This window comes from Panthera onca, chromosome A1 (assembly GCF_046562875.1).
Source record: "Panthera onca isolate mPanOnc1 chromosome A1, mPanOnc1 haplotype 2, whole genome shotgun sequence".
Lineage (NCBI taxonomy): Eukaryota > Metazoa > Chordata > Mammalia > Carnivora > Felidae > Panthera > Panthera onca.
Window position 1 is genome coordinate 140,553,356 of NC_138339.1, and position 12,090 is coordinate 140,565,445.

The window sequence follows — 12,090 nt, forward strand, 5'->3', positions numbered from 1 at the left end:
TGTGAGTTTGAGCCCCGCATCAGGCTCTGCACTGACATCATGGAGCCTGCTTGGGATTCTGTCTCCTTCTTTCTGCCCCTCCCCTAATCTCCCTCTATCTCTCTCAAAATAAATTAATAATTTTTTTAAATGTTGAAGATGACTTGTGCCCATTAGTGCCTTTCTATCCTACCATGATGGCCTAAGAAAAGAGGGTACTACACTCTGACAGGGTCCTCACTTCTCTGATTCCTTATTCTCTGTGAAGGACCCCCTACACAGACCTGCTGACTCTTAACTGTCATTAAGACTCGGTTTCCATCCTTCCAACCCTCCTCCCTTAAAAACTGTTCTAAACTGAGCCAATCAGAGATATTACCCAAGGAATCTGAAAATTGGCAAAGTAGCAGAAAAACGTCTGTTGGAGTAGAATTACTTTGATGGGCATACCTGAAAAGAAAATCCACATGTTCTTCTTGTTAGGCTCCTCCAAGATTTCCTCATTCAATCTTTCTGTTGGCCTCATCTCCTCAGTTATTCCTTTGATTCCTATTATCTACCTCAGCTACTTGTCCAGAGTTGATTTCTGTGGCCTGTCAATAAAACGGATACTTAAATTATACAGATATTGACACCAGAGAGTGAATTGCAGGCAAAAGATATTCAGGGACATGTGGAATATTTAGAATTGTATGTCATGCCAAGAAATTTTGAAAATGCATTGAATCTTTTCCTTATTTTAGGAGGGCAAATAGCTTATGGAATACAGGGTCAAAACTAGTGAAATGGATTATCTCCTGCGACCCACTGACCATAGTCTCACTGAGGTAGAAACGCTGAAGAATTGGACAAATGACACTACAGAAAATTTACAGCAAATATTACAGGTCCAGAGAAACCATTTTTTTTTCTGATAGCATTAGATAACATAAAATAAAAGATTCAAAATCAGATTTAAAATTCTGGACTAATGTCATGGAATAAAATTCAAAATTCTGAGGACTGCTAAAAATAGGTCTACTCTATTTAGAAACAGAACTTTACGGTATGACAGTGTCTTTCATTGTGTCCTAGAAGTGCACTGCAAGAAGCCTGAGTAGTGCAGGTTTATTGTCTACTTCATCTAGAAGAAAATATGGCCCAGCCAGTGGCTGACAGTGTAGTCTAAGAATCAGGGTTTCAGGTGATAGATGGAGGGTTAATGGCAATATTATTGGAGAAAGAGTATGTGCCTCAGCCTATCAAGATAGTTCTTGAATCTTCTCTAGATGCTTACTAAAAGAACCCCTCAAAAAAAAAAGCCTTAACAAATGAAAAGAGTAAGGTGACCCTTTTGTGAATATCAGTTATCCTTCTTTGCCACCCAGACCTCAGCTTGCTCAATGATCTTGAAAAAGCTGCCATAGGATAGGGAAGTAGATTATGCATGGGCACAATGACATAGGCTGCCTTCTACAAGGTCAACTCTACCATCACTAATGATCCCATCATTACTGCTGGAACTCCGTTTGGCAGTTGAAGGTACATGCTTTTAGAAATTCAACTAGCCTTGAGATCCCTTTATAGTAACATGCATCAAGATACGCTGCAAGCCTTGGTGGCAGACAGATTCTATTAGATCCCTTCCACCATGAAGTGAGCAGTAATTTTCTTCTTACTCCAAATAACAATAAGACACTTATTCTGAATTTACTTCTGACAGTATCATCTTATGTGGACTTACCAAATTCCCTATATACCATGATGATATTCCACACAATATATGGACATGGGCATAAAAATATGCATGGGCAAAAAAATACATTTAATGAGGAAATAAATAAGTTAAGAGGCACGTGTGTTTGAGATTCACTGGTATTTTCAAGCATTCGATATTTGGAAGTATTGGAACAGCAAGAATCAAAGTCTCACCAGTGGCTTCACCTAGAAGATGAAAATTTACGAATTTGGGAGCTGTCTTGTAGGATGTTGTATATGTTTTCCACTCTGGGCTGTAGTAAAGTTTTACTTATACAAAGAAGGTATAGTTTTTACCAAGTGTATTGAATATTGTGAATGAGTCACTCAGTCCCCCTTCCAAACCACTTCTCATGTGCAAGAGACAGAATAATAAAAATTCCTTTTTGTTCAGACTCCTTTGCAGCTAAGGCTCAGTATGTGATTGCTGATTCATCAATCAGATATACACACATGTGAGACTTCAAGTCAGAATCTGGTTTGGTGAAAATAGGATACATACTACGCTGGTCGTACTGTGGCTGAATCAGAACATTCATGGAAGCACCAGCTTTGCTATGGCTCATCGAAATGAGAGCAGTCTGCCCAGAGCAGAATCAAAAGCATCTCTGGAGAGGCTCATTCCTCAAAAGTCAAACAAGAATCGTTGCTTCTGCCCTTAATATGTACCTTTCCACTGAAAAGAACCAAATTAGATTCCTTGGTTTTCAGCTAAGAAATGAAGAATGCTAATAACTGGAAACTAAAACTATCATTTGACCATGCTGGACCACTAATGTCACAGGAGCAGGCAGAAAATAAGGTCACATTGTCCGGATCAATACCTGTGGAATATCAAAGGAAATAGGTTTGAATGTAAATATTTTAGGATGTCATAACAACTGTGACCAAGTAGAAGTCTAAATGGCTTATGTACCTCAAGAAGAAAACTGTAAGCCACTCTATTTGACAATGTGTCTAAAAGTGCTGGCTGAAAAGCTAAAGAAAGGTAAGGGAAATGGACGGTGGTAAGATAAAATGACAAGGACCAGCTGCTGCATTGGTGTATGTGATGGGTCCTGAGGGCTGTATTTTTTCCTCTATTTCCCTCCTTGGTTGTTACTATCATTGTTATAATTTTTATATTTTACACTATTACAGCAATTGGTGTGTTTCAAATTCTGTGTGTGTTAAACATGCTAACATGTAATAAAAATAAAAAATTAACAACATACTACATAGGCTGGTATTGGTAGTATTAAACTTCCGCAGTATTAAACTAGCTCGACAGAAAAGTAGACAAAGATGAGTGATAAATATAGTCATTAGTGATTATTAGTTAATCTATACTTTTCTAATGATGAGAAAACTGGGCTGAAAATAGGGAAGGAAGGTATGAAAAATAGAGGTATTTGATTTTTTAGCTATCCCTTTTTAAAGGTTACCATCAGAGAGGAGAGAGTTTTGATTGCAAGGAAGATTACAGTGGCATCTTCATCATCATTAATAGGTGAATAAACTCTCCTTTAATTTAAAGAGACTATAGTACTCCATTCTCCCTACCCAGTAAACTCTCTACAACATTGACAACTTGTCCATGATAGGAATGAATAAGAACAAGTGACTTCTTATATTAATACTACACCTGAGGGATCCCTGTCATAGATACTGTTCTTCCATTGTGTCCTGCCAGGTACACTTAGCAGAGACAATAAAGTGCTCTGATGGTAGGTTTGTAGAGTGATATTTTTAATCGCTTAGTTCACTTCTGCACTCCTTTTATGAAACACTAACATGAAAATTAGGGGAAAAACTAAAACATAAAAACTGGAAAAACACTTCTTTGTAAAAATCCCTTTACTATATGGGGTGCCTGGGTGGCTCAGTCAGTTGAGCACGTGACTTCTGCTCAGGTCATGATCTCGCGGTTTGTAAATTGGAGCCCTGTGTCAGACTCCGGGCTGACAGCTCAGAGCTTGGAGCCTGCTTCAGATTCTGTGTCTCCCTCTCTCTGCCCCTCCCCTGCTCACACTCTGTCTCTCAAAAATAAATAAACACTGAAAAAACAAATTCCCCCACTATCCTCCTCTGTCCTTTAAAATATACCATTTATTTTTCATGACTAGGTGGTTTCAATGATGAATTACATTAAGTTTTAAGGAAAAAGTATCAATAATAATATCAATATTATGCAAAATTTTATGCAAAGATATTTTAAGAAAGAAAACCACAGACCTAAAACTATCATAAACAATGATACAAAAAATCCTTAACAAAATATTAGTGAATTGAACCCAGTAATATATAAAAAGTATAATAGATCACAACCAAATGTTACTCCAGGAATGAAAGATAGGTTTAATACTAAAAAATTAATTATTTATTCACCACATTAACAGAATAATGTAGAAAAATATCTGTATAATCAACACCCTTTTATAATAAATAAAAGAGACTCTCAACATATTAGCAATACCGAGAACTTCCTGAACCTGATAACATACATCTATGAAAAATTTGTAGTTATGAACATAGTTACTAGCCAGTATAATGAAGCAAGAAAAAGAAATAAAAGAAATAATGATTGAAAGGAAGAAATTGCCTTTGTTCACAATCCATGATTACTTGTAGTGAGAACACCAAGAAATCATCAAAATCTACTAGAACTAACATGTTGCTGAATACAAGGTCAAAAGTCCAAAATTAACTGTATTTCCATATATAAGCAAGAAACAATCAAAGTAAAATATAGAACACATTGATAATAGCATCAAAAATAAAATACTTATGAAGTAATTTAACGAAAGATATGCAAGATACCCTTATTGAAATATGTAAAACATTGCTAAGTGAATTAAATAAAACCTAATATGTAGAAAGATATATCATCATGGGTTGGAAGACAACAAACATGGTAAGACCTACATTCTTCTAAAATTAATGTATAGATTTAATGTAATCATAATAAAAATTCCAGGGGAGCCTGGGTGACTTTGGCTCAGGTCACAATCTCACAGTTCATAAGTTTGAGCCCTGTGTCAGGCTCTGTGCTGACAGCTTGGAGCCTGGAGCCTGCTTCGGATTCTATGCCTCCCTCTCTCTTTGTCCCTCCCCACTCACATGCTGTCTCTCTGTCTCTTTCTCAAAAATAAATAAGCATTAATTTTTTTTTAATTCCAACAGTTCTCTTTTTTAGAAATTTAAAAATTGGTTCTAAAATTTGAATGAAAATAACAAAGGATCTTGAATAATTAAAAAAACACTCTTGAAATATAAGAATGAGCTTGCAAGAGTTATACAACTGTATTTTAAAAATTATGAAAAAGCCACAGTAATCAAGAGCATGTGGTAGCAGTATAGAGAAAGAGCAAAGGATCATGGAACAGAAGAGAAAGTCCACAAATAGCCCTACACATGTATGCAAAGGCAATTCAGTAGAGAAAGGAAACCTCTTCAACAAATGGTGCTGGAATGACAGATAAAAATAAGTCACTTATTTATAAGAGCTATTGCTTAACATTAGATCCTAATTCAGTATTGTTAATACCACTTTAAATTAAGACAAGGGTTAGCAAAACCTCAGAGAAAACATCTACTGGTCTACTTCTATTTGAAATATAATGGCCAAAATATTATCCCAACCTTTGCCATGTGCTGTCTTTCTGTCAATGAATGAATTGTATGATATCTGTCTTCAATTTTTTTTATTATACCAATTATTTATCATAAATAATTATACATTTATTATAAAAAATCTATCAGGACTTGAGCAAGAGTATACAGTGATAAACACAACAAAATAGTCTTTATCTTCAAGGACTTTCAGTATATAATGTTTAAAGGTAGAACACTCACATTAGTTAAACAAAAACACAAATATATAATGACTTATTTTCCTAACATAATACAGTTTGTATGATTTTTTTAAATGCTTATTTATTTTGAGAGAGAGAGAGAACACGAAAGTAGTTGAGGGACAGACAGACATGGAGAGGAAGAATTCCAAGCAGGCTCCACACTGTCAGCACAAAGACTTGCAAGACTCGATCCCCTGAACCATGAGATCACAACCTGAGCTGAAATCAAGTAGTATGCTTAACTGACTGAGCCACCCAGGCGTATGATTTTTAATATATTCATTTTGGAATGGATCTCATCTCAGTATGCCAGTAGAACTCCTTCCCATCAGATATGAAAAAAAAACATAATGTACTTGGAAAATATAACGGTTCCCAGATAGACTGGGGCTGATTAACTTTTTCAAGGAGGTCAGGAAGTCAAGGTTGAGCTGAGATCTGAAGGTTGGTAGGAATTAGTTAAGTACGGAGTATAGGGCAGAGATTCTGGTTTTAGGAACAAGTGGAAATGTCCTGAAGAGGATGAGAATTTTGTGTGTTTGAGAAACTATAAGACCGGTTTGTATGTGTCTGTGTTTGAGAACTAGCCAGTTGGTCTGGTGAAGAACACGGAGAAAAGGCACTGCCTAGATCACACAGAGCCCTGGAGCTGTGTTACAGATTTTGGAGTTTATCCCAAGGGCACAAGAGTGGGCTTCTAAAAGGTTTTAACCAAGACTGGTGCTACTTGATATACTCTAGATTTTTCTTTAAAAATTTTTTAAATGTTTTATTTATTTTTGAGAGAGCACAATCAGGGGAGAGGCAGAGAGAGGGAGACAGCAGATCCAGAGTGGGCTCTGAAGAGACCAGTGAGACAGATGTGGGGCTTGAAGTCACAAACTGCAAGATCATGACCTGAGCAGAAGTTGAATACTTAACAGACTAAGCCACCCAGGTGGCCCTGATATACTCTAGATTTTTAAAAGGCCACTGTCTCCTCTAAGTAGGAGACTGAGCAAAGAATAATCCACAGATTTTAGGTACCTAAGGAAACACAATTGTCACATGAAGTGGCATTCTGGCCCGAGAAGACCATCCCACTTCTCAGAGAGTACATAGGACACAGAATATCTGCACACTAATCCAGTTGCTGATATTTTAAAGTTCTTTTGAAACTTTCTTAAACATGTAGATCATTGATTCATCATGGCTCTTGGCTCTTATAGCTTACAATAGGGAAAAACTTATTCTGACTTGAAACATTCGAACTGAAATGCAAATCACCTCCAGCAAAGGATAACTTCAGAATAATTCCTACTGAGCATATGACTTACAACCATGTTGCACCCGCGGGGGCCCATCAAGGCATGGCTTGTTGCAAATATACACTTGAAAGTGGCTGAAATGAAGTATTAGAAGGGGCTACACAAAACTGTCTATTTCCACCTTGAAGGTTGTCTTCTAAGACAACAATGCTAGTATTTATAGAGCTAATGGCTAGTTACTGTTTCTGAGAGTAATTAGAAGTTGGGCTAGGAAGGAAGCCTCTTTAACACCTTTTAAGGACTGGAATTTAATCTACCCTATTCCCATTCTTAGTCATTTGAGTTACGAGTATTTCATGATGTAGACTCTGAAGAAGCATTAAAAGCCTGCAATTGTAAGCTGAAGCAGTTTAGTTGTAGAAATAAGCTTTCAATGGGCGAAAAGCTCATATAAACACTGAAAACAAAGCAGGCATTATTTGCTGATTTCATTCTTTAATGATATAACAGTGTATGACAGTAACACTTCATTGCATAGTTTTCCCCAAAACTACATTCTCATTCATCCACACCTTAGATTGCAGGACTCAATCATGCAATTTGAGAAGATATTAAAGAACTTTACGAAGGTAGCTAACAGACAAGATTTACCTCGGGGATTCTAATTCAAATGCTGTTCAAAATCCCACCTCTGATTTCATCTATAATTTTTAAAAATTTTTTTATGTTTTATTTAGATGTTTGAGAAAGAGACAGAATATGAGTTGGGGAGGGGCAGAGAGAGAGGGAGACACAGAATCTGAAGCAGGCTCCTGGCTGTCAGCTGTCTGAGCAGGCTCCTGGCTGTCTGAGCTGTCAGCACTGAGCCCGATGTAGGGCTGGAACTCACGAACTGTGAATCATGACCTGAGGTGAGGTCGGCCGCTTAACCGACTGAGCCACCCAGGCGCCCCTCACCTATAGCTCTTGAGTGTGTAATTTAACTTCTTCAGGCTTCGACTCTGCTTTGGTGATCAAAGTAATATTTTACAGGTGTAAAACATGTTCTCACTTCCTTGGTTAAGTTACAAGGAAGTTGGTATCCAACACCTTCAGGATAGGATATAAATTCTCTAATGTGGTAACAACAACACCAACAAACCTTCTGGTTCCTGCCTCACGTTTCTTTTCTTTTCTTTCTTTTTTTTTTTTCTTTTGTTTCGTTTCTTGCCACGTAGAGTGAGTTCCGGATTTCAAACTACTGGACGGAATGTACTGTGATATAACAGAGCTGTGACAAATGCCAATGCTGGGACCTGAGAAAGATTTGATTTTGTTCTCCTGACTTCCTTCCCACTCAATCTGACTTAGAATGTATCATGCTGTACTTTAACTGATTCATCGTAAGTCTTTCCTATTAGACTGTGAGCCACATAAACCCCTGCATCTAACAGAATTCTTAAGACATACCACTCAATTCCTATTTGTTGAATGGATACATTAAAGGCTGAATGAAGCACAGGTTCATTCAGTTATAGAGTTTGGGAGTAGATAGTGTAGCTAAATCAAAATAGAGTATGAATTAGTAGTGATGTGGCTCTCTAAACAGTCCCTAATATTCAAGATTAAGATTCTCTTAGGGCGCCTGGGTGGGTAGGTCAGTTAAGCGTCCGACTTCGCCTCAGGTCATGATCTTACAGTTGTGAGTTCGAGCCCCACATTGGGCTCTGCTTCAGATTCTGCTTCAGATTCTGTGTCTCCCTCTCTCTCTGCCCCTCCCCCACTCATGCTCTGTCTCTCTCTCAAAAATAAATAAACATTAAAAAAATTTAAAAAGACTAAGATTGTGTTGATAGAAGAAATTTACAGCATCTACATTTCAGGAAATAATCAATAGATATTCTAATCTGTGGAGTCATATAAAAACTTGTATTTATTATTTTGTTTTAATATATAATATTTATTTATTTTTAAGAGAGAGAGAAGGAGAGGGGCAAAGAGAGGGAGTCACAGTATCTGAAGCAAGCTCCAGGCTTTGAGCGGTCAACACAGAGCCCAACACAGGGCTCGAACTCACGAACCACTAGGTCATGACCTGAGCCTAAGTCAGATGCTTAACCGACTGAGCCACCCAGGTGCCCCAAAACTTGTATTTATTGACTCCAGATTTGGATAGCACTACTAACAAAGGGTGTGAAGAAAGTGATAGTGTAATACTAAATTATATACAATATATAACAAGAGACTGTAGATGTAAAATAAAACAAAAAAAATTTTTTAAAGATTTTTGTGATTAAAAAACATGTTCTGTCATAGTACACAGGTAAGGACATCCATAAGGATTGGATAATACTATACCTCAATGTACATACCACTTAGCCTTAGAAACAGTATACGAGCAATACTAATAAAGTCCTTAGTAAATCCCTTTCTACAAATACGTAAAAAAAAAAAAAAACCCTATTATATGTAAATTGAATAGTTAACTTTTTGCTTCTATTTCTCCTTTTCTTATACCATTTATTTTTTCTTATTATATTCCTAAATTCGTTAGAACTAATAGAATATCTTTTGAGGAGATGATGGTGAGTATCCTTGTCTTATTTCTGATGTCAAAGGAAATTATTCTAGCATTTCACTAGTAAGATTATTTCCTGAAGTTTTTCAGAATATTTTTAAGATTTCCTTCTATTGCTGGTTTGACTATTATAGAATATGTGGTGAATTTTTATTAGAAAGATTTTTAATCTTTTGTGCAGATCATATGGAGTTTCCTCCTTTATTAATGTTAAAACATCCTTGCATCCCTTATTAAACCATACTAGTGTAAAATGTATTCTTTTCGACACATTGGTCAATTCAGTTTGCTGGTATTTTTGTTTTGTTGCAAAAATAAGATTGCCATGAAGTTTCCTTTCTTCTTTCTGAATTTATGTGGGATTTGTATCAAGAATATATTAGCTTTGGAGTACCTAGGTGGCTCAGTCGGTTGAGTGTCTGACTCTTGGTTTCGGCTCGGGTCACCATGCTAGGGTCATGGGATCAAGCCCTGCATCCAGCTCTGCACTGAGCGTGAAACTTGCTTATGATTCTCTCTCTTCCTCTACCTCTCTATGCCCCTCTCCTGTGCTCATGCTCTCTCTCTAAAAAACAAACAAAAGCAAAACAAAAAAAGAAACAGAAACAGAATATATTAGCTTCATAAATTCACTGAGGATTGTATTGGGTTTCTATTACGGCTGTAACAAATTATCACAAATGTAATGGTTTAAGACCATACGAATTTATTATGTTACAGTTCTACAGGTTAGAAGTCGGACATGGGTCTCACTGAGCTACTAGAAAGATGTCAGCAGGATTGCATGGTTTTCAATCCCTTTAGAGACAATTCATTTCCTTGCATTTTTGATCTGCTAGAGGTCACCTTCCTAGGGCTCAGTATCCTTTTTCCATCTTCAAAGCAGCTTTTGGAACCTGCTTCCACTGCTGTATCTCTTTGACACGCCTCCTCTGCCCCTCTATCTCATGTTTAAGGACGCTTGGGATTTCACTGGGTCTCCCTGGATAATGCAGAGTATTTATACTTATATCTTAATACATCTGCAAATTCCCTTTTGCTGTGTGTGGTAACATATTCACCAGTCCTGGGGTTAGGATGCAAATATCTCTGGAGGATGATTATTCTCCTTTTCACGGGTATTCATGCTTTTGCTTTGTGTGGAGGAATCTGTAGAGGATTGAAATAATAATTCCTTGTATGTTTGACAAAATTTTATGTGTAACATCATTTGAATTTGGGGGTAGGTTTCTGTGTACGAAAATATTTTAAGATAATGAGTTAATTTCTTCAATAACAAGAACATTCATATTTCTTGAGTAGGTTTCAATAAATTCCAGGATATATACAGTTAATTTACATTACAAAGAGGGGATTATTACCATAATGTTTCCAAAGTGTTCTTTTACCACCTTTTAAAATGTATACTTTTTCTGAGTTAAAATTCTTTTTTTTAAGTTTATTTATTTATTTGAGAGAGAAAGAGAGAGAGAGAGACAGAGACAGAGAGAGAGAGAAAGTGGGGGAAGGGCAGGGAGAGAAAAAGAGGATTCTAAGTCAGCTCTGGGCTGAGGACAGAGAGCCCCTTGAGTGGCTCTAACTGGTGAACCACAAGATCATGACCTGAACTGAAGTTGGACACTTAACCAAGTGAGCCACCTGGTGCCCCTGAAGTTTCTTGTTTTTGTTTTTTTTTAATATGAGTTTTGATCACACTAAAAATTTCTCTGTTTTACTAGTCTTTTGTTTGAAAAGATCCTAGAGCTGTTGAAGGTATGGTTGTTTTAATCTCGCTGATTTCCAAACGTGCTGTAATTATTTTCTTCTCTTTTCATTGGAGTTATTTTATTGTTTTGTTTTCATTTTGAATCTCTTAAATTAGATGTTTAGTCCTTTTACTTATATACAGTAAACCCATTCAAGGTAACGGAATTCCCTCTAAGTACTATTTTAGCCGTATCCTACAAGTGTGACATGGGGAATTTTTTTTAACATTCAATTAAAAGTAGTTTTATTATTACATTGTTTTCTTCTTTAAATGATTAGGTATTTCAAGTGTGCTTTTAAAATTGTAAGTGTTTGACGTTTTAATCAATGTTTTTGTTATTGAGTTCCAATATAATTATAATGTGCTCAAACGTGGACTATGATACTGAATTTTAAAAACTGGTTGCAGTCTTAAGGCGAGAACATAGGCAACTAAGTAAAATGTAACGTGTAAGTTTGAAAAGAAAGTGTAATAACTAATTGTTAGATGAAGTCACAGGCACACACATCAAATTTATGAATATAAATGGCTGGTTCTCCAGGGTTTAGGCAGTAAAAAAAATCTTCAGAGCCACGAGTGGAGGTCTGTTGGAGTAGTTGCTCTGACATCCCGCAGATGTAAACTAGGGCAACCTGAACGTACTCAGTCATCCAAAAACAGTTGTATGATGAACAGTGCTAGAAGTTGGGCATACAACAGTCAAGAGGACAAGCAAGTTTCATTCTGTCTTGGAACTCAAAAAAGTCAGAAGTGATAAAGGCTACAAAGGAAATGATGTCACCATGCAAGTTTGACATTATTTGTATTTATGTGTATAAAAATACACACACACTTGTACTGTTCATAACTACTTTTTTACATAATTTCAAACCTGCTTGATAGTTCCCCTTTGATGGTGGATTTGCTAATTGCTACTGGTAGCTGTGTGTGTGTGTGTGTGTGTGTGTGTGTTACCAGATATATCAAGTCTACTGAAAAAATTTACTA

At 36.5% G+C, this 12,090-nt stretch overlaps 1 long non-coding RNA gene across 1 annotated transcript in view; it reads right to left on the reverse strand.

Annotated features, from left to right (window-relative positions):
• Positions 1-435: 435 nt before the first annotated feature.
• LOC132681638 (uncharacterized) overlaps positions 436-12,090 on the reverse strand; it is a 268,369-nt gene continuing 256,714 nt past the window's right edge. The window contains exon 4 of the long non-coding RNA XR_009611160.1: positions 436-572. This is a non-coding gene — a long non-coding RNA (uncharacterized LOC132681638). The remainder of the gene's footprint in view (positions 573-12,090) is intronic.